The sequence below is a fragment of the Zosterops lateralis genome (genome assembly GCF_965231275.1).
Source record: "Zosterops lateralis genome assembly, chromosome: 1".
Taxonomy (NCBI): domain Eukaryota; kingdom Metazoa; phylum Chordata; class Aves; order Passeriformes; family Zosteropidae; genus Zosterops; species Zosterops lateralis.
Window position 1 is genome coordinate 114,675,428 of NC_139762.1, and position 21,793 is coordinate 114,697,220.

General features: G+C 39.5%; 1 protein-coding gene across 2 annotated transcripts in view; it reads left to right on the plus strand.

Annotated features, from left to right (window-relative positions):
* FAM110B (family with sequence similarity 110 member B) overlaps positions 1-21,793 on the plus strand; it is a 113,668-nt gene that overhangs the window by 38,494 nt on the left and 53,381 nt on the right. Inside the window, exon 1 of one of the 2 annotated variants that reach the window (XM_083855984.1) lies at positions 13,710-13,831. The exons of the other annotated variant lie outside the window; for it this stretch is intronic. The gene's annotated coding sequence lies outside the window, so the exon portion shown is untranslated. Of the gene's footprint in view, positions 1-13,709; positions 13,832-21,793 lie in introns of those variants that run through there. 2 annotated transcript variants of the gene reach the window in all.

The window sequence follows — 21,793 nt, forward strand, 5'->3', positions numbered from 1 at the left end:
CCCATGTGGTCCCTGTTCTTTGTCTCCCAAGTGGCTCTGGGCAGTCTCTGCTGGAAACCACACCGATACCTAAAGGAGTTGTGAGTCTTTTGCATTGTCTCGTGTCAACCAGAAATTCTGCAGTTGGTTTCTCAACAGGAGATGACTTGAAGGGCAGAGGCATATGGATTGCCTCTACCTTTTCTTCTGATTAATTTTTATTGTTAAATGCTTACTAAAAAAAACCCAACAATCAACAGTTTGATAAGATCCCAGCTGCTAGTCAGTGTTGATATGCAGAAGTGACTTGGTATGAATTGCAAGGTTTGTTCTTTTGGAAGCTTTTCTTTCAGCTGTGACAATTGTAAAATTATTCTCCTAAGAGGTGCTCAGATCTTCCACCCTCACCCCTAATAATTAAACAGACATGTGTTCTTGCTGGTTTTTTTGGTGGATACACAATGATATTTTCAGCTGTATTAATTACTAGAAGCACACTGTCAAAACACTAGGTATGTGATCTTGTTACTTTCCTGGAAGAGCCATAAAACTTAAAAACAACCAAATTCTGACCCTTGTAAAATTTTTATAAGGAAGATTAAACTTAAATTTATGAAGAAGGCTGTTCCAAAAGCATGTAGTATGTGAGAGAGGTTGATTTCTTTGTTGTAATTACACTAGATCTTCTTTCTGTTTTAAAGAAATTTAGCTCTTGTGATGAATGTAACTTTAATTTAACAAAAAGGTTTTTTGGGGCCCTATCAGACTGAGAAAGTTTACAGAATTGAGGCACTGGGTGGGATAACCCTCCTGTTGCATCCACTAGATATGGTTGCATAAAGGGACTTGATGTACCAAATGGGGCTAGTACATCAAATTAATCAATTGACTGCTGATCTCGAGCACTGAGTGCCTACTGTGGATTTTTCACAGAACCCTGGTTAGCACTGACCAGTGGTGATGTGGGGCATTGAGCTGTTGAGAAGTCAGTGGCTCCGTGTTTTCTGCACCAAGACCTCCTGTGCCTCTCCTTTGTGGAGGAAACAGCTCTCTTTATCTGCAAGGTAGTGAGCCGTAAGTGGAGGATCTCAGTCCTGGAATTTTACCACTGTCATTCCCAGTTCTGGACTTTTCTCTCAGCTTACTAGAAGCTGCATCATGGCAGCTTTTCAAGATAATCTTTGTCCTTCCATAAGGGCAGTTAATGTGGTGGTGGTGATAGTGGGTGTTCCAGAATTACCTGCTCTGCAATAAAATTAAATGTTTCCACCTAGGCCTGTTTCTTAGAAGGTGTGTTGAAAGAAAAGAATCCCCATTTATTTTTTTCCAGAGGAACTGGTAGTAGGCTCTGTGATCTCTTGAAGTCCAAAGAGTACAAAGAATAGAAAATAAATTCTCTGTGAAGTCTTTTATGGTTCATTCTATTTTTCCACCACTGTCCTTGAGTACTCCTACAATGGCACAATGAAATGAGAAGAGCTTGTTACTCCCAACAATTAGCAAGTTTCTTATTAACAGACTTTGTTGTAGACTTAAATATAAATACTTGTGCTAGATAAATGCACAGTTTGGAAGCTAAGTCAGCCTTCCCTGATTTTATATGTGTTGACATCTTCAAAATAGTTTTCTGGTCTGTATTTTCCAGAAAGAAACATGGTTTTGCATAGATCTGTTTGATACTGTTTAACAACAACAACAAAAAAAAAGGTAAAAAAATACTATTACTGTGTCTCTTTTATTGCTGCTGCCTATCACAGCCACAATTTGCAATTTATTCTAGGTTAGGTGCTCTTAGCTTTCAAAGGAGTGAAGTGTTTCCTCCTGTGTCATATAAACAATATTTGATCAGAAGCACTCTAGAGTGAACTGCTCAGATGAAGAAAGGCCAAAATACATGTCCTCAGCCAAAAATCAGTAATTTCAATGGGATTTAAGTTGTCTTTATCTGGAACTGTTTGGCATTCAAGTGTAATCAGTCCAATTTCCAAGCTTGCTATAGTCTCATCAGTTCTAAATGAAGTCTTCTGCTGCTTGTGGATTATTTCCCTAGGGTTTTGTCTTCTGTAGAGCTTTCTGTTTGTTGCCTCTCTTCTTTTTCTGTGTTTTACTAACAAGAGACAGGTTCAATGAAATAAATAAATCTATATAAACAATGCTTACTTTGTGACTGCTTCAAGTTGCATCTTAACTCATTTCTACAGGAATGTCTTTTGCAAGGCTCATTCACTTTTTTCACTGCAACAGGCAGCCTGTAATGAAAACGTTGACTCACCTGAATGATGTCTCTGTTTTCTTTATTCTCTAGAACAGATTGAAAGATAATTTTAAATTACAAGTATTAGATCACATTTCCTTGGACAATTGCTTTTGATTATACCAAGTTACTGCACTCACCTATTTAAGTCACAGTCAACATGTTAAATATCAGTGTTAAGGGAAGCAGGAGAAGGTGTCCTAAATGATGATTGCACCATATCTTGTTAGTGTAATGTTTTGAGTCTCTTCCAATTAATGTTACTCCTTGTATTAAAGAACTTTGTATAAAAAAGGAAATTGATTTATCTTGTAACAAAAAATACAGGTGGGAGGTAGGGCAGAAGGGATCTGTGAGATGTAGCCTGGATATGCACATAGTGTAGTCTTTCATTCTTTTTTAGATTGCAGGACAGCAGCCTTTAATTTTTGAATGCTTTAATTCTAGTGCAAGTACTCAAATGACTCACCAGTTATCTAAAGCATCAGGTAACTATACCTATCTTTAGCTTTGTTCTGTCTTCTTATCCTTGTTTCTATCTTCATTTTCTCAGTGGCAGGCTACAATGAGTTTAATTAATGTTTAGAAAAACAAAAACCCAAAACAACGTGGGAAGTGTTCCCAAGTGTTCTCATGAATACAGCCTCTGCAGGCTTTCTCTTGGGATGGTCAAGACATATGGAGGATAAATTCTCAGTCTCCTTTCACAGTACCTTCAAACACAACATAACTTGACCCCATGTGCTAACAGGCTGCACTTTTTCAGTTGGAGGTGATACTATTTTTGAGAAGAGAGGTCTTCTCTCTGCTACCTGCAGCAGTGCCTTCATTTTGGTGGTTCGTCTTTACCAAGGCATGACCCTGGCCTTAGCTACATTCCTCCTCCACTGAGGAGTTGCTGTGTGCCAGAGTGTGGTGTTCAACCATGGTAGGGGGGTCAGCCCTTTTAGCTAATTCTATCAAAGTGCTGAATTGCAGGGGTTCAGACAAGAAATCAATACTCTTTTTCCATCTGACTGCTTCAAAGACTATGTAAATTAAATCTGTCTGTCTGTAAAAAAGTTATGTCTACACTACAGGAAATACAGTTGGCAAGTATGAGCTCCTGCTCGTGTTGCTGCTAGGAAGGATATTGCCTGGATAATTTTGTTTTCAAAGTAGTTATTGGTGAGTTCCCCTGATATTTGTAATAGTGACATGCAAGTAATCTATACAAAAATGACAATTCTACTCTTTTCCTCACAAGTTGTGTAGATCTGCCTGCAGCAGACTTTGCAGGTTGATGAGGTGATGAAGATATATTGCCACCTGGGAGGCATCCTTTGTTTTCTGGAGTTCTCTGCCTATTAATACCTTTCATGTGTATTTTTGTTGCCTTTTTCTTCTTTGGCTTTTTTGATTTCCTTTAGTTTTGTTGTGTTTAGGCTTTTTCTGACATAGTGTACTTCTCAAGTGCAGACATGTATCTCCTTCACAACAAGCAGCTTCTACATTTTTCCAATATCCAGGCCAGCTCACTTATCCCCAGTTAATTAGTTTTGTATTTTGATTTACTTGAAGAAGTTACCTGCAAGTTCTGCCAAACATTAACTCAGACTCAGCTGCAGTAAAGCTGGTGAAGTGTCATGGGTTGGGAGACATGAGATGTTCTAATATATTATATAATTGGGAAGACTTTAAGGAGTCTCTGGTTTTACTCCAATTTTTTTCTTCCACTAGTTTTGGGAATTGAAATAATAAGTATACAGAGACACAAAAAAATATTTGAATATTGCAAAACATGACAGATATTTTTCAGACTTTTCCTTTGTGTGCTCTTTGGTATGTGAAAGTCAATTTAAATCCCAAGTTCTGAATGAATACAGACTTCTGAAATAGTTATTCTCTCTAACACAGAGTGTAGAATTCTTTTCATACATCTAATTTGGTTTGCTTTTGGTCTCATTTTATTGATATGATGCAAAAGTAGAAGCTCCTTTTACCTGATGCAATATACAGTTTACCACAAGTTTATTGTATCTGGAGTAGAGAAAATGAGCCTTCTAAATTCTTCCCAACATCAATATGTCAAAGCTGTTTCAGTTTGTTTTAAATGAAACAGATACACAACTATGTAAATGGGGAAGTTGTGTGTACTCTGAACAGCTTGAATGCTGTGAGATAAGTTATTAGATTTTTGTGTGCTAGCCATGCTCATGCTGCAGCCTATCAGCATGGACTGATCAGCATGTAAACTCAGTACTATTTGCAGGGTTTTTCACATTGCTTTCACTCAGTCCTTCCAAATAGGAATATCCATGCTAGTAAGTGGGATATGGTGGTATTGCCAGCAGCAGTCCAACTAAATATAGAAATTATGACATTATTCAAGTTATGCCATTTTTCATAGTTATGCAGTTTCTGTTATAGAATACAAATAATGCATACAGTGAAGTCCGTGTTAAACACATAGGCAACTCTGAAACTTACTAATGTTTCATTTTTCTAGCAGCCCTTTTACTGTGGTTATGCTGCCTATGTTTTGACTACAGACTACTGGAATTTGCTTTGAAAATATCAGTGTCTGTTTTATTTGAGGATTACTTTTGGAGCAGCTTCTTCTATAAATCCTGATTAAGGCAGAAGTCAAGGAGAGGCTTTCTTGGCTCATGTCAGTAGAGATTGCATTGTTGTAGAACATACAGTAGATAAATGTTTGAGACTGACTGAAAGGTCCAGTTCTGACTTCACTTAGTCTCGAGTGCTCACCTTTTGACCTTTTCTTCCCCTGTTTGTGCCTACTTTCTGTAGGGACAAAAAGGGTTCCTGTTACGCTATTAAGGTGGTGATGTATGAGATTACTGATTCCCCTTCCTACCTCTGATATGTTTAGGACTTTAAGACTCACGGCTGAGAGTCATCCACTTGATGTAGTGGGAAATCAATGATCTCAAAAATGCTCTGAGCTTCACTGGGTACATTATTAGAAAAGCTGAGTTATACTTGCTGTATGTTGGTACTCACAAACTGTGTGAGTTTACAGTGAAGACTAGACTCAGGCCTGTAACCATTACCCTGATTTTTCCTCATCTTATGTTGATATAAATTCCTGACAAAATAATAAATGCCCACTAACACGATGTGTATGGAAGCAGTGTTAAATTACAGTGCCTGTGAGATGAAGGTTGTTATGTATTTGCAATTTGCTTAATTTAAAACTGAAAATTCTAATGCTTGTGCCTTTAGAAACTTGTTCTGGAAGTGGAGTGGAATTATATTTGGGACAAAGGTCTGAATGGTTCCATCCGATTTGGGCACTTCATAAGAATTTCCACCTGAAAAAATTCTGGTTATTGACACCAGTGATATTACAAATGGTGACTTACATGAGGCTACTATGCTGTGCAGACCTGTGCTTCAGGGAAATTGGGTGCCTTTTTTTTCCTCCCAGGACTAGGAAAGGAAGATGAAGAGAAGGCCTGCTGGTTTGCCCAAGAAAAGTTTGAGAAGGCAGAACAGGAAGCAATTTGTCCCCAGAATGTGGCAGAATTCCCCTGGTGCACATTTCCTGTCTTCTTCAGAGCAATTCTTACCTCTCATGCTGGTTTTGGTAGGATCATCACTCTCCCTTTCACCTTAGTTGGAGCACTGTGCAGGGAGGGAAGTGTCTGCTGGAGTGTTCAGAAAAGGATGGAAAGGGAGTGGGAGCCATTTGGCTTGAGGAATTGCCACTGATTGATTTGTCTCGATTTATGCTGAGTTTTAATAGCCCTTCTTATGTGACTTGTGTGCTCATTTTGTATTAGAGGATTGGACAAAAGCATCAAGCAGTTCTTGGAATAAGGGTAAGGGGATCTTACCAGCTCAGCAAAATTTAACTTGCTAGGTGTACAAGCTGCCCAAGATGAAAGTATATTCTTCTTCAGGAACATTATATGAAATAAGAGTCCTGATGACTCTTTCATAAAAGAGCTTTTGGCTTGCTCTATTAAATAATTAAATCTCTCTTCCTGGAGAGGCTTTTCATCTGTGCCAGCAAAATGCTTCTGGCTTCTTGTAAGAAGACCGTGAGACTGGGTTCCAGTATGGCGAGTCACGGTTGCTAGTTTTATATGGACACAATTTCTAGAAATTTAATTATAATCTTTCTCAGATTAAAATCTAAATTTATTTTACTTTTGGCTAAAAGGGCTTGACATTTAATAGGCTGTCTTCAAACTCATTAGCCTTGATTTCTGTGGTAACCAGAGCCATTGCATAGTTTTCTTCTGGGATTCATTGTGCTAAATATCTTCAATTCTGGTGTAAAGTAATAAGATCTTAGAGTTGCTCTGAAACCCTGAATTATGGGTGTGGACTGGAGACTTGAAGTCTCAAAGGTTTGCAATCTCTGAACTCCCAGAGAGCTACTTGGCAGCAAGGAGGGTTTTATGCGAGTGCCTGTATGCATTAGTGTCTGCAAAGAACCACTTCACATTCCAACAGTTGACTTTGACTTGCTTTCTAGTTGCATCTTGCAGCTCAATGTAAACACCTTCTCGCATGGAGAGATGTAAGAGAGTGAAAAACAGTCTTTGAAGAATAAAAAAACAATGGGTTTTAGGGAGCCTGATGGGTCTTCATTGTCATCACAGAAGATCAAAGAAAACCTTGGAGCTGCTCTTTCTACTCAGAATTGGAAATAACATTCTTAATTACAGAAGCGAGCAGGTCTGACAGAGTTTTTTCTTCAAAGGGAGGAATGCTACACTTCATCTTTTAGCCTTTGCACTCTTTGCAGCATAGCATTTTTGAAAAATTACACCTGTCCTCTAATGGAAGACTTGTATTTAAAGTTTTCCCAGGCCAGTCTTATCTCAGCTGGATATACTCAGCATCAGGTTGTGTCACCCATTTTGGCAAGGTGATTATAGTGAGCATGCTACTAAATAGAAAAGAAGAAAATGCCAGCAGGGGTGATGAAGATTAATAATGTGGAGGTGCTGGAAGTTTACTTACTATATTGCAAGCTCTTTTTTCCTGCTCTTCCACTAGGGAAATCAGTACTTGTCTACCAGCTTTCTGGCTTAAGTGATGCTCTCAGGGTCCCTATTTTCCACCAGCTACTACAAAAAAGAATAAAAAAATGTCTCCACTTATGAAGCCTGTGTGGCTTGTTTCAGTGTAGTTTTAACCTCCCATGTCCTTGTTTTTAAGCAGCTAACTTTTGCTACCATTATATCTTGTGTTAGGACTTCAATATCTTAGATCAGTCATTGGGGGGGGGGGGGGGGGGGCGGGGCGGGGGGTTGGTTTGTTTTTTATTTTGGGTTAGGGTTTTTTGGGGGGGAGGGAGGGTGATAGGGGTTTTTTCCACTCTTTTAAAAACCTGTTTGTTCCGGTCTGCAAATGTGTCTTTCTCACCTAACTGTTTGGAAGGAGAGGCTGTTTTTTCTATAATATATTTTCCAATCTTTGACTCACTAGGGTCATGATCATTGGTTCTGTGTGAGTCAGTCATGCATTATATGGGATCCATGTTCTGGATGAACTGTTCAAAGCTATTTCTGTACCTATTGTAAACAGTGTGGTCCCTTTCTGCGGTTCACCAACTTTTGTGGCCATCAAGGTGGTCAGCCAGAGGCTGAGAAATGGTGACTACAAGCCACACATGTTTTGGTTTTGAAAAGGCCTTGGTTTGTCCTGACAGGTGTAACACCTTTTGAAATGGACAGTTCATACTTGGGTCTCTGCCAGTAGCTGTGAGGAAAGGGAGTGGAGGGAAAAATAAGTAAGGTGGAAATACAAAGGGACACAAAGCATATTTGTGTAGTTTGAGGTGACTGCTGAAACATGGTATAGTTGTGAAGAAAACCTTGCGCTGAAGGAAAAATGGGTGGAACTTGAGGAGGAATGGAAAGTTGATAATGGTTTGGAGATGTGTTGAGTGGTATGTGAAGGGAAGCATGCTTCAGGATGATCTGAAGTTTTTATCTGACCTTTTGTTTGAGATTTGTGTGTTCTTAAGAACGGAATCGTCCTGTGTTATTCCACATTTGGTTTTGTGTCTGAAATGCAAATGCTCAGCATAGTAAACCTTTTGCAGGCTTCACTTGAGATCCTCTTATGCCCCATCCATCAGGAGTAGGATGAAGCACATTTCACTGACAGCTGAACTGCTCCTCCCCTGGCTCTCCAAGGTAGCAGTGATGGACTGGTGTCATCATTTCAGTCAGTTAGGTCTCAAGTGGAGATACTGCTAGTGTGCAGTTCTATGGAGGCAAGGGATGGTAATGTACCTTGGAATGTGGCTGTGGGGGTTTTTTTTGTTTCATTTTTCTATGAATCTGAGATAAAACTGAGTAAGAATGCTATAAAACATAGTCTGTAGGGATCAATCTTTGTGCCATCCTGCATAGAGTCTCTTGCATTAATCTAGAGACATCTCTACCTGTTATTAAGCTTACAGAGAAGTTCTGTCTGGGACATTTATGTATATAATGAGCATATTTGGAAAAAAAAAAAAAAGAGCGTGAGGTTACAGGTTATCTGTCCAACTCAAAACACGATTGAGAACAATGACAAATGCACACATGTGGGCAGATAACTTCTTGCTTACTAATCAAAACTGGGGCAATCCAAGAAACATCCCTGTGCTACACAAAATAAAAATAAGTTTGTTCATACTGAGTGCCAGCCTCAAGGCATTTGTGACTTCCCGAGGAAGGTTTATACACCAAACACTAGGTCCATGTTTTATTTTCCTCCATAAATGATGGGCCTAGTCATGAGTTTGCCACCAACTTGCAGACTTCCATATACTTGCTAGGAAAGGAAAGAGCTCAACAAATAGCCATTGTGAAATCAAAGGTTGTTTTCAGAAGAAAAAGAAAATAATGCTAGATAAATTTATTTGGGAAGGAAAACTGGAATGTAGAGAAATTAGTGGAAAATCGTCCCCTTATCTTTTAAATTGTGAGAATGTCAGAAGTGCCATCCAAAAATCTTCAGATTTTGTTGTTATGTAAACATAACCATGGGATGGTTTAACTTACTTCTAAAAGTCTAATGAATGCATCAAGCCAAGTAAAATATTCATTAGAGTAATTGGTTCAGTTCAACCTCTCAAGGCTACAGCTTGGAAATATACACACTATTGCCTTTAGAAATGCAGCGTGTTGATTCACCAGCCATTTTGCTCAACTCATTTTCATTCCATATGCTTACTATACTTTGCAAAATCTAATTAAGTAACTGAGGTAGCAGTTTGCAAGCAATATTTGATACATTTTTGAGCCAAAGGTTAAGTGGTATCCAGAGTAAAACCTGTTCAGTTGCAAGACACATCAGAAATTTTTAAGATATTCTTCTGTTAAAACAATTGGATATAGAAGTACTTACACAATTGATAATAATATAGTAAAAAGTTATTTGTTCCCAAAATAGTAATCTGTTTGTTAATTCACTTAGATATGCCTAAATGAAGTGTAAAATTCATCAATGTGCTAGCTAGACAGTTTTCACTGTAGGAAGCTGGCTTTAGTGTCATATGATGAATCCATCATACCCTCATAGGTTTTCCTCTCTCCTCCCCTCTGTGATGGGCATCTGCCTCGGACCATATGGTTTTGGAAAATTTTAATTGAAATTCTTCTGTCAAGGAGCTGAACTAGAGAAAGCCTTAACTTGCTTATAGTTGCTAAAAATGTTGTAGAGACCTTCTGTTTCCATGCGGAGTAGCAGGAACTTGAAGCTTAGCACAGGCGGGTAACTTGTGCCAGGGACAGGCTTTTGCTGTCGATGAAAGTCTGCCGAATATTGGCCAACTTGTGTACCTTTCACAATTTGTTCATTTCCAACAGAGACTTGCTGGAGTCTCTTGTGACTGCGTCCTCATGAAACCTGTGTTCTCTGGGATTTGATGAGTCTCCTGTGACTGTGTCCTTATGAAACCTCTCTTGGCTTCTTTTGCTGGCGCATCCATAGATGGCTCTACCCTGTCACAGGTCCAATGTATGATCCAGGTGCTTGTGTGCCATCACCACGGGTGACAGGGCAGGTTGGTGAAGCTCTGCATTTTCCTTAGTTGGGGTTTTAGCCACCTGCCATTGCCAAATGTGGGCTCTTGTGAATGACCACTGACTCTAAATGTTAGCCCCACTGTGCAGTTCTCCTTGCCTCCCTGACCCAGCATATCACGATGGTTAAAAGCGAGTCTAAAAATTGACATACACGTTGGCACTCTTCAAGCTGATCTGCAGAGCTAAGCACAGAGGTTTAGTGAGAATTGATTCTGTTGCAGAGACAAATAGGTGTTTCTTGAAATGCACCTTTGCAGCTGGTCGCACATCCTTCAAATACAGCTGTTACCATGATGTTTTTAAAAAGAAAGCGGCTCCTGGAATAAACACTCTGCTGCAATGGTATGTTGAGAATGTGCTGCCAGGGCTGCCCTTGCTGGGCTGTGGGTGAATGTGCCTTTGGAGCCAGCAGCTCTGTGGGAGGAGGCAGAGGCTGACTCCTGACAGGGTAAAGCAGCGAGGGCTTGGGGAGCTGCTGGGCAGAGGAGGGACACATCTGTAGGCTTAGCAGCTTGCATGGGAGGGAGCCAAAACTGAGAGTCCTGTAGCAAGATGAAGCCTGGTTAATTCCTGTTTCCGCTTTTTTGGTCATTTTTTCAAGTGTCATACATGCCTTGATGGTTTGTGAGTGGGGATTAGATTAAATAATCAGAGGACTAGAGTAAATACTTTTTTTGGTCTTATTCCCGTGTTGCTACCTTTGGCAAAATGTTGTTAGAAAAACAACATTTGAGATCTGATCATCAAATCATTGTGCATCTTTTTCACACTGTGCATCTTGAACTCTTCCAATTAAGTTTTTAACCCCGTATAACTGCCTCTCCTGCCTTTTTCATTAAGTACACAGTTTCTTGGTTTTGAGCAGTATGGCTGAGAAACTTGGAATATTTCTCAGTATTTTAAAGAAGCATAGTTTATAAAAATTGATGTGCTTATTAGATGATGTAATCTAAACAGAAAGACTTAAAAAACAGCCTTCTTTTTTCGAAACACAAAGCTTAATGTTGACTGAACCTTGAATCAAGGAGCAAAATGTCACTACTCCTTCATTTCATTTTTATTTCTAGCCATATATAACTTTGAGAATATTAGTCTTAAAGCAATGAAATCTACTTCTAGCACAGAGCAACTCCTCATGAGCAATTTTCACTAGCAGATTAGTATAGCTGTGTATAGCTATTTACATATTGCCAGTAAATATGGTCTTGCACTATTACCACATTGAGATCTTGTTCCATTGGTAAAATTTTATATAGTACCAAATATAATTTTTGTACTGAAGTAACTACAATAGTTAGGAAGTATTAATGGACAGCCTTTAATATCATGCTCTTGGACTGTGCCTGATACTGTATAGTGCTGTTGATAAGAGTAAAGAATTAGGAAAAATGCTTCTGTGAGCACAGTGGAATTCATTATTGCAGTGGGGTTCAAGATCTTGGTAATGTAATGTTTATGGATATGGTTTATGTGTAACTTAGTGAAACTTCTTAAAAATGCATTGTAGTTTGTATGTGCATAATGCTGTAGCATTATGATATTTTTGTAATATCAGTCATGAAAAATGTGCTTTATCTCACAAGAGAGAGCTGGCACCACAACTAGTCAGGTTGTGTATTTCCATTTTGTCGCTGATGTTTGAAAACCTTTTGGTCAGTGCAGACCTTAGGTGATTATATGAACCATGTGGGAACAGGAAACAGCTGAAGAGTGTTTTTCTATTTTTGCTAAAGAGAGGGAGGATTAATCAAAGTGTCCTACCAAGGAAGACTAAACAAGTTTCTATATCTTTTTTTTCATTGATTATTTACCTAATGTTGTAGAAGCTCTCAGCATCTTTCAAATACACAATGTTCTCTTGGATCATACCATTCCTTTGTTTTGTGGACTTATTTATAAAATAAGCATAAATAAGCATGTAGGACTTAGTCGTGTTAGTTCTCCATACATCTAAGTACGTAGAGAAGTATTTTACAAAGGACTTAAGGGTTTTTTTGCATAATGGCAAAAAATTTCCTTGGCATTTGCACCCCAGCCTCGTGAAAGCTTAGTTAGGACTTTATGTGCCAATGCACACACCAGCCCTCTGATCATCTGGATGTCCACCCACAGGTAAATGTAAAGGACAGAGGGGGCCCTGTTGACTTGTGTAGGGCTCCTGTGCACCAAAAGCACCATGTGGTGCCTCGCTGGTCTGAGGTCCACACTGTAGACCGTGCAGTAATGCACAAAACCTGAGATCTGTTGGCAATGTGTACATTCAAAACAAGAATTCCTGCTGGCAGGACAAGCAGCTTCATTTTATTGTCTCCTTGAAACAGACCTAGCAAACTACAAATGGTCAGCTTCGCAAAGGGCACTCCTAAATAGATCCTTCTGTTCAGAGGTGGAGACAAACCCCTGTTGGGAAAGATTAATCAGGGAAACCTTATAAATATGATTGCTTAGCAAAAGATTCTGAAAATATGAAACCTGTAATCAAAATAGAAATGGAAGCTTACTTTGAGTTGTAGGCTACCGAGTCTTAGTTACTATATAACCTAAAGACAATAGCCTAGCCAGCTGAAGGAGAACCCCTTTGGATTGAACAATACCTTTCTGCTGGCTAAGGGATCCAAAGGTCAATGTAGCAAAACAGAAAAGTCTAAAGAGTAGTTTTTAGAGTTTAAAATATAACACATGGTAATGTAGTAGTTCTTATAGGCTGTATGTAGATTCTATAGGATTTTGTGTCTTGTATTGGTTGGTTACTGTAAATTAGAATATTCATCACAAAAGGCGATATAATGTATTGTAACCAGGACCTCACTCTCTTCGCTCTCTCTTCTCTTGGCTCTCTCCCTCTGGACCTCGCTTTCCTTTCCCTGCTCTTACCTCTGCTCTCTTCCCCCTGCACTCTGACCCCTGCCAGCTTGCTCTCTCTCTTCCCCCTCTTCTTAGCCCATACCCTCTTTGCTCTCTCTCGTTCTCTCTCTGGGACTTCCCTTCAGCTGAGGCTGGTGGCTGAAGGGAAGGCCCTTTCTACCCACGACCCTTGCAATAAAACCACATATTCTAGAATATCTCAGGTTTGCAGAGTACCTTGTCCCTGTAAGTCACGGATGCCTCTACAAACCCCCTCATAGGTGAATCACTGGGGAAAACAACAACAACAGAACAACCCAACCAGGAATTTCACTGTGACGCACCCAGACAAGTCGCAGTCCCAGACGCTGATGCTGTGGGCTGCAAGGTGTGATCCGCCGGGCCGTGGATGCCTCAGCAGCCCAGCGCTCGGCCCAGGGCTATAATTAGATTAGCAGCCTGCGAGCCCCAGCGAGCATGTGCTGCATTCTGCATGTGCCTCCCGCTTATTGGCGGCCGGGCTTGCTGCCTGCCGGTTTGATAGGTTTCCCCAGTAATCTTTATGCTGCATTACAGACATAGATACAGAGGTACTGCGTGCGTGCAACGGGAGAGGTGCTCAGCTTGGAGCGTAAAAAGAAAGCCCACAGATGAAAGGCACTGGTCTTTGTTGCAGAGCATCAGTATTTAAGGACTGCTAGCTGGGAGCGGAGAGGTCAGTGAAGGAGTTTTACTTGGTGGTAATTACTTTCAGGTCTTTATCTCTCCGGTAAAACAGTCATGCATGAAATGAATACTGTTAATCATGTCATCTGTTTAATTTGATCTTGCTTTCATTTGTATTGTGTACACTGCGGTGGGAGAGCCATCAGATTACAAAACATATCGTTAGAGTGGGTTCAGTTCAAAAATAGAGTGTATTTATACGAGAATATTGCTTTCATTTGAAATTTTGAGCCTGTGCATGAGAGTGTTTTTACTGGCTGTCTTTTGTTATGCTAATAGAAATATTTCTTTTATTGGAATGTTTTCTGCCGAGCAATTGAATTAGAGCATTTATAACTATTAGCATATGAAGATAAATCTGTAAATATTGATCAATTTAAAGAATAATTTTGTGAAATATTCTTTAATATGATCACAGCAATAACTATCTTGATGATTCTCTTGCAACAAGGTAGAGGGATGAGGAGTATTATGCTATTGTTCTTTCAACAAAGATGCTGGAGCCTTCATGTTTGGGTGGATTCTTTGTTTCATCTACTGGCTTTTATTTTAAGTGGCTTTCAAAATGAAACCGAAGCTATTCAGCCTGGTAGATTTCAATATATCCTTTGCTTGCACATACATGTATTTTATAGGCATTTATTGTTCTCAAAGGCTGAATTTTGGCCCAAAGCCTTGTTTATTGTGAGAACTGCCTTCAGCAGTAAAGAGAAACAAGATATATATATGCCAGTCTTTTAATCTGTGATTCTGAGACTATTACAGCATTTATCATAGCGTCATACTCATTTAAGTTTTTTTCATACTTGACCTACGCATCAATTGATCACAACTTTTCCTATAAAAAGCATGCATATTTAATGAGAACAGTCTACAGTGTAAGCTGTTCAGAACAAAAGAAAGCAAGCATAAAGTATTAAAAAAAAGTATCATAATGTAGTCGTGACTCATTTGATGAGTTTTAAATATTAAGGCTGACTGGTGAGACTTCAGAGTTAATGCCCTTGTCTGTGTCAGACTCCAGAGCCCACATGAACTTGTATATTAAGTCACCAGTCATCTGGCTGGCTGGCTGCCACCATGCGTCCGAGGTACGAGTAGATTGTCTCAGCCAGGATCAGAAAGGTGTTAGGAACAGGAGCTATTTTGGTATTAGCCTTCATTCTTCCCTCTGCACTTATCCTTGAAGAGGTTTTTTCTATTGTATAAACCAAAGTAAAATTTAGGTTGTTCCCTTTTAAAGTATGTGGTGTGAAACTGTGTTACCTTCTGAGTGGATACCCTCAGATGTGAGCACTTATTCAGTTACCAACTTTATGGCAGTGGGTACAGCAAAGACACATTCTTTATTATTTGTGATGGTATATTCAAACAGAAGAGTATTTGGGAGGTTTAATCACAGCTGGTACATAACAGTTTGTTTGAACTTTTGCTGTTGACGAAAACAGTTAACTTGGTATCTATTTTAGTCAAGAGCAAGTTGTTTTTCCATATTCCAGGAGCTGGTTTTGAAGTTGTTTCCTTTTAGGCAGACTTGGAAAATGGCATTTTTGCATTGTGACAGTTAAGCCTGGACAGAGAGGACTCAGGATGTGAAGGCATGTTGTTCTCGAGCTGTTTCATATTCCCTCATTTCCCCAAGTTACCGACCAAAAGTGTTTTAAAGATGCTCTAAGATGATTTATGCCTCCTGCCTTTTCTAACAGAGGCTTACCTTAAGTAATTTATCTATGCTTTTATAACCTTTTGCAACAGCATCCCATGAAGGAGTAATTGAAATCAATGTTAGTAATAATGAAATGTAGAAGGTAAATATCCTCAGCTGAATCACATGTCTACCGTATCCAGACAAGAGGGTTTTGAGAGGAGAGGCTGATATTTTCTACTCCATGTATTGGACTATTCTTATTTGTAAGCAACATAAAGTATGTCTGGAAAAACACTGTAAAAGTTATCATATTTTTGTTGGTGGATACAGGTTATACCACCACCCACTGGAACTGAAATGATGCACCAGCAGCAATTCAGGTGTGGATGTCTTTGCCGCCAGAAAGAGCTGTGATGGTCTATGCAAGCATCACAAGAAAATCTGACAGTACTGAAACTATAACTGGTGGCACTGTAATTTAACTTTGCAATAGTGTAATGGCAAGGAATACGCTACTTTGTTATTGCTTCATTTTGTTACAACCTCACTTTTCTTCTCCGTAAACTAAGAAAACAATTTGAAGCAACAGTTTGTGTGAATTACTCTCTAAAAAGTAGACATCCTTGTTGCTATAAGTATATTTGTTACCAGTGTATTGCTCCAGGAAATTTAACACATTTCAGATTATTATCAATTTGTATTCAGGCTTTGTCAGTGAGTTTCTTGATGTAAAAGTTTTTAATTACTCTTTTGTTAGGAGATATATGCATAACATGTTTTTTATGTGCCTCTGTGAACTGTTCTAATTTCTGATGTATTGCCCTGTAGTTAAATCTCCAAGTCCCTTGTTATGTGAAAAAGAAACTTCTTTTTTCCCCCAACAGGAATACAGTATATATATATCTATATACATATGTATGGTAAAGGCACAAAATTATGCTGTGAAAATCAAGATCTCAAGTGTTTAATTTATATATGCAGGTAAACATATGTAAATACATATATATTTTCTACCATATAACTCTAACAATATGTTTGTGTAGAAAATACTTTCAATGTCTTACCAGTAATCTCATCATAATCCAATAGAAACACTCTTGGAAGAGTAACGTTAGAAACACCAGATTTGGCTGCTGGCTGGAGATGGGATATAGGGAGTAAACTGAGCAGCTGTAATAAACAGTGCTGCACTAGCTCTTCCCTATTAAGATATTATGTCCTTTTACTGCTATGCATATAAGTGAATTTTGCATTACTTAAACCCTTACCAAGTCTAGAGGGGAAAGATGATACTTAAGGTTAATGCATTTTTTTTGTAGCCTGTTAGCAATGAAAGAGATACTCCAGAAAAAGTCGTGAGGATTTAAAGTATTACCACAGTGTTTATTTTGCAGGATTTGTACTTACATGCCTTACAGTTTTTAAGTCGAGTAGCAGCCAGTGATATATGCATAAAGGTTTATATTAGAATGAGAAAAGTGACATTGTGCCCTAAAGCTCCTTTTTGCTTTTCCTCTGTTTTTGGAACTAACTCCAGTTATTACTTTGCTGATGAAATGACTGTCTGCTTAAATGGTTGAGACATTCAATAGCCCATCTATAAATGCTTATTATAACACTTTGAGAGTTCACAAGAAATCAATAGCCTGTTTTCTGTATTTTGTTGAGTCGAGGTCATTTCATTCTTCAAATCTGAAGATTTTCAGGCTGGGTGGTGTGAAGGTGCAGGATGAGCCCACTTGGTGGAGATTCCCGCTGTGAGCTCAGCACAGCGTGCCTGAGCTTGGGAAAGCCTTATTGTTGTGACACTCTTCCCACACTGATGCAGCAGTGCTGTTTAATGGGGTCTGAAATGTTCCTTGTATGCAGACAGCTGTTGCTCCAGTCCAGGGACGTGTGTCCTGCCGTGCCCTGGGACTGGGCAAAGGAGAGCCAGTGGCAGGGAGTGTCTGCCCTGCCCTGCCTTCCCCTCCTGCAGGGCTCTTTGCCTGGCACCAGTTACCCTGGGGACTAACCACGTGGATTTAGAGACTGGCTGAATTAAATATGTCTACCTTTGGGCAGCTGTGTGTCAGACATTTGTGATGTTAAGAGTGCAGTTGTGTTTTATAGAGCAGGAAGAGAAAGTGGCTTTCTTTTGCAGTTCTCACTCTGGTGTGGCAAATTAAAAGCAAAATGGATATTAATTTTTACACTTAATCTCCTGTTATGATTAATTTAAATTGTTCTTAAATGCATTACGTGCAGTATTAAGTGTGACTTGATAGATTAAATGCAGAATAGAGCCAGCAAATAGTAATCCTGGATGCTATTGTCTGCATAATCCTGGTAATGAGATTGCTGTCTTAATTTTACGTTGTCTTTTATGGATGTGCTTCAGCCACCTGTAGACATAAATATTTGCTGCATCTTTCCATGAAGCACCTGGGCTTCCAACCTGATCTTCAATTTATATATATGTCATTTTTAAACATTAATTGTCCATTCCATAACAGATGTTATTTGGGTTTGTGCCCTGTTGTGTAGTTGTTACACGCTTCTGTAGTATATTGGTTTATTAATTGAAACAATATTTATACATTGATGATGATCCTATAGCCATCTATTATTTGGCTGCTTATCTGTTGGGTATTGTGGAATAGTTTTACTGCATCATCCATACCTTCCTGAATGTGTGTAATACAAACCGCTCAATTATTGGCAAAGAAGCATGTTAAATTCTTGCTTTTCTTTTAAGAGAGCTTAACATTGTGAAATATGGTAGACTAAACCAAAGGTTATTCTACTTCCTGATTAGGAAGTCTATAGAAACAGTGCTGTAACAAAGTAATGCAATATGTGAGAAGACTTGTACATGTTCTAAGTGCTGTTTAACAGGAGAGAAATATATCTAGATTTGCAGTGGTATGCACATTTTCACAAGTTTCTGAACGTTTGGTTCTTTCGTCTATTTAGGGTCCTTCAGAGCCCATGGATATAAGTGGTTTTGTATATAATATTACTGAAGGAGAGATGTTAATACAATGTGGTGTGTTGGCCTATAATACAAAAGCACAATATGATACAGTGTCTGTGCCAAAATGTTTCCTGCCTGTATAATCTAGGCAGAAAAAGGCTAGAGTAGAAGGGAGAAATTGAGACAATAAAGATGAATTATCTTTTATGTGACCACAAACTGTGGAGTTGCAAAGTAGACTGAACAATCTGTGCTTTAGGATTATAAACCATCACTGCAAATGTCTTTAGAAAGAGTGAAAAATATAAGATCAGTGTAACTATTCCTGTCTATATAATCTCCTCCAGTAGAAACTTCCCAGGGTAAGGATGATTTCCTTCTGTCTCAATGTCATAATTGTTGTTGGGTATTTTGGGCATTGCAGTCATCTGGAAATCAGTGTGCAGCTTTGTATTTCTACTGTGACATTACAACAGCAGTCTAGTCAGAAGATGTGTGAGGGATGTGATAAATTATATCCCTTCCTCTTCCATTACTGTTACATCAGCCCTACTGTAATCCATGGGTCTGTGCCATGTGGTGTCCCCTATTTTCCTTTACCATATTGTGGAGTGCAGAGGTTTCTGTTTTGGCCCCTAGCTCTCTAGGGACGGGGTAAAGTCTGGCAGGGACTGTGCAATTGCTTTGAATTTTCTGTGAAACACAGGGACTGTGGAGGGTACAGCAGAAGAGGGCATCTGAATATGATGATGTCATTATCCTCCAGTGTTTCGTTGTTCTGTTTCTCTTCACCACAGTTCCCCTCTCCTTGCTGCCACCACATTTCTAAATTTGTCTGCTCCATTTTCCCATTTAAATCTACTCCTTTCTTCCCCACTTTCTCCAATCTCTCTTTCTGCTCTTCAGCTTCTACCTGTCGTTCAACTTTGACATCTTTGCAGGCACCTCTTCCTTTCTGGGAGGTGTATATGTGTGCTGGTTTCAGCTGGGGTAGTTGAATTTCTTCCCAGTGGTTGTATGGGGCTGTGTTTTGGATTTGTGCTGAGCACAGAGTTGATAATATAGATGTTTTTGTTATTGCTCAGCAGGACTCACACAGAGCAAAGGCCTTCTCTGCTTTTTGTGCTGCCACGTTGGTGAGGAGGCTGGGAGTGCATGGGAGGGTGGGAGGAGACACAGCCAGGACAGGTGACCCCAGCTGACCAAAGGAATATCCCAGACCTTATGGAATCATGTTCAGTTTATAAAGCTGGGGCAAGGAAGAGGAAGGGTGGATGTTTGGAGTGATGGTGTTTGTTTTCTTAAGTCACTGTTACATGTGATGGGCCCTGCTCTCCTGGAGATGGCTGAACACCTGCCTGCCCATGGGAAGCAGCAAAGTAATTCCTTGGTTTGTTTTCCATATTTAACTGTACTTATCTCAACCCATGAGTTTTCTAGCTTTTACCCTACCCTGATCCTGCTGGTTGAGAGAGTGAGCAAGTGGCTGCTGACTGGAGTTAAACCACAACAATATCCAAAAATATCACTTAGGCAGAGGTGCCCAAGGATGGCACACAGGTGAACAGTGTGAGTTCTCTTACTGAAGATGGTTGATTTTTTTAAGTTATTGTGTATTTATTTGTTGGAGCAAGATGTCCTTGACTCCTGCTTGGAAAGCTCATTCTGACAAATACAAATCATGCTCCTGACCTTTTCAAGTCTGACATATCTGCTTTTTTCCTCTCAGCCAGTTACCTCTTTACTGAAAGCAAGCATCTCCGTTCATCTTCCTGTCATCTCTAGATGAGGCCTTTCTCGAGTGATTTATGAGCTTTGGTGACCACTTTCTGCAAACAGGGCTCCTTTCTGTCATGCCCTCATGCAGGTACCTCACACCAGCTGTGTTTCTGTATGAGCTTGACCCAAGGAGCTGCTTCTGCTCCTCCTGCTCTTTGAAGGTGTCTCAGACAGTTGTGGCACGTTACTGACCTGAATTTTGACAGCTTCATTGGTGCCTGCAGGGCTCAAAGATGTGTGGGTACTTAACTGCCTTAAATTCACATTTATTTTGCTCTTCTTCTTTTGCTGGCACTTGGCACGTTTGCTGCACTGGGTGCCTAAAGGATCCTGCCACAGGCTGTCCACTGGGAGAAGGTTTTTCAGACTGCCTTCATTAAATCCTCACAAAAAAAAAAAGGCAAAAAAACAAAACAAAAAAAAAAACCAGCCAGGCAGATTATGCTCCTGTCCTGTGCTAAAGTATACAGGATTTGGGTTCTTCATCTGTAGTGTGACTTGATGAGGACTATGGTATGTGTAGAAAAACTGGGATGCCTTTTTACTCTCAACTCTGATTTTGAGCTCCCTGGAGAGATAGAGTTTTTGCAAGTATTTTCTCCTCCCTTATGCTACAAAACAACTTATGCTTTCATATTTTATTTCAGCATGAAGTACTGAAGCTTAAATTTGCAACTCTGAAGCCTAAATTTGCAACAAAAGCATGTCTATAACTAACTCTTAAAACACATCCATTCTTAGAAAACATTACAGATACTAAATCCATCTGGTGTTGAATTACCATTGATTACCATTGACTACTCTTACTTCTGGCTTTGTGAAAAATAGTCCTGGAAACATTAGGATCCTACACAGAGCTTATTCCCCGCCCCCACCTCAACTTTTCACTAAAATTATTTACGGGTTTTTCAGTGTGTATCAATACCTGATCGGGGAAGTAGAGAACATGGAGCCTTCTCAGTAGTTTTCCGTGACAGGACAGGAAGCAATGGGCGGAAACTGAAATACAGACAATTCCATTTAAATGTAAGCAAATGCTTTTATACTCTGAGGATGGATAAATGCTGGCATAGGTTACCTCAAGAGATGGTGAAGTCTTCATCCTTGGAGATTTTCAGAACCCAGCTGAGATTTGGTCCTGGGCAACTTGTTCTAGGTGGCCCTGCTGTCAGCAAAGGCTTGAACTAGACAAGGCTCCAGAGGTGCCTTCCAGCCTCAGCTGTTCTGTGATTCTGTTACTAGCAGTCTCCAAAGAGCAGGCCAAGCAGGCCTTGCAACTCTAGGCAGTTATTTATATATATATTAATTCTGCAATCCAAACATTTTATAGCTGGGTATACCCTAGGTATGAGTGTACACATGTATAGGTATGTACACCTACCTATTTCTGTCTCCAGTGTAAACATACTTGAAAACTAGCACAAGCTAGGGAATATCAGAGATGGAAAAGGGCGGAGTTGAATGTTTTTATGTATGTTTTTTAAATATCCTGATGTCATTTCATACAAGCCACATGTGCTTTATGCAGTCATTGAGGTTTTTTTTCCCCTTCCCTATAAATACGATAC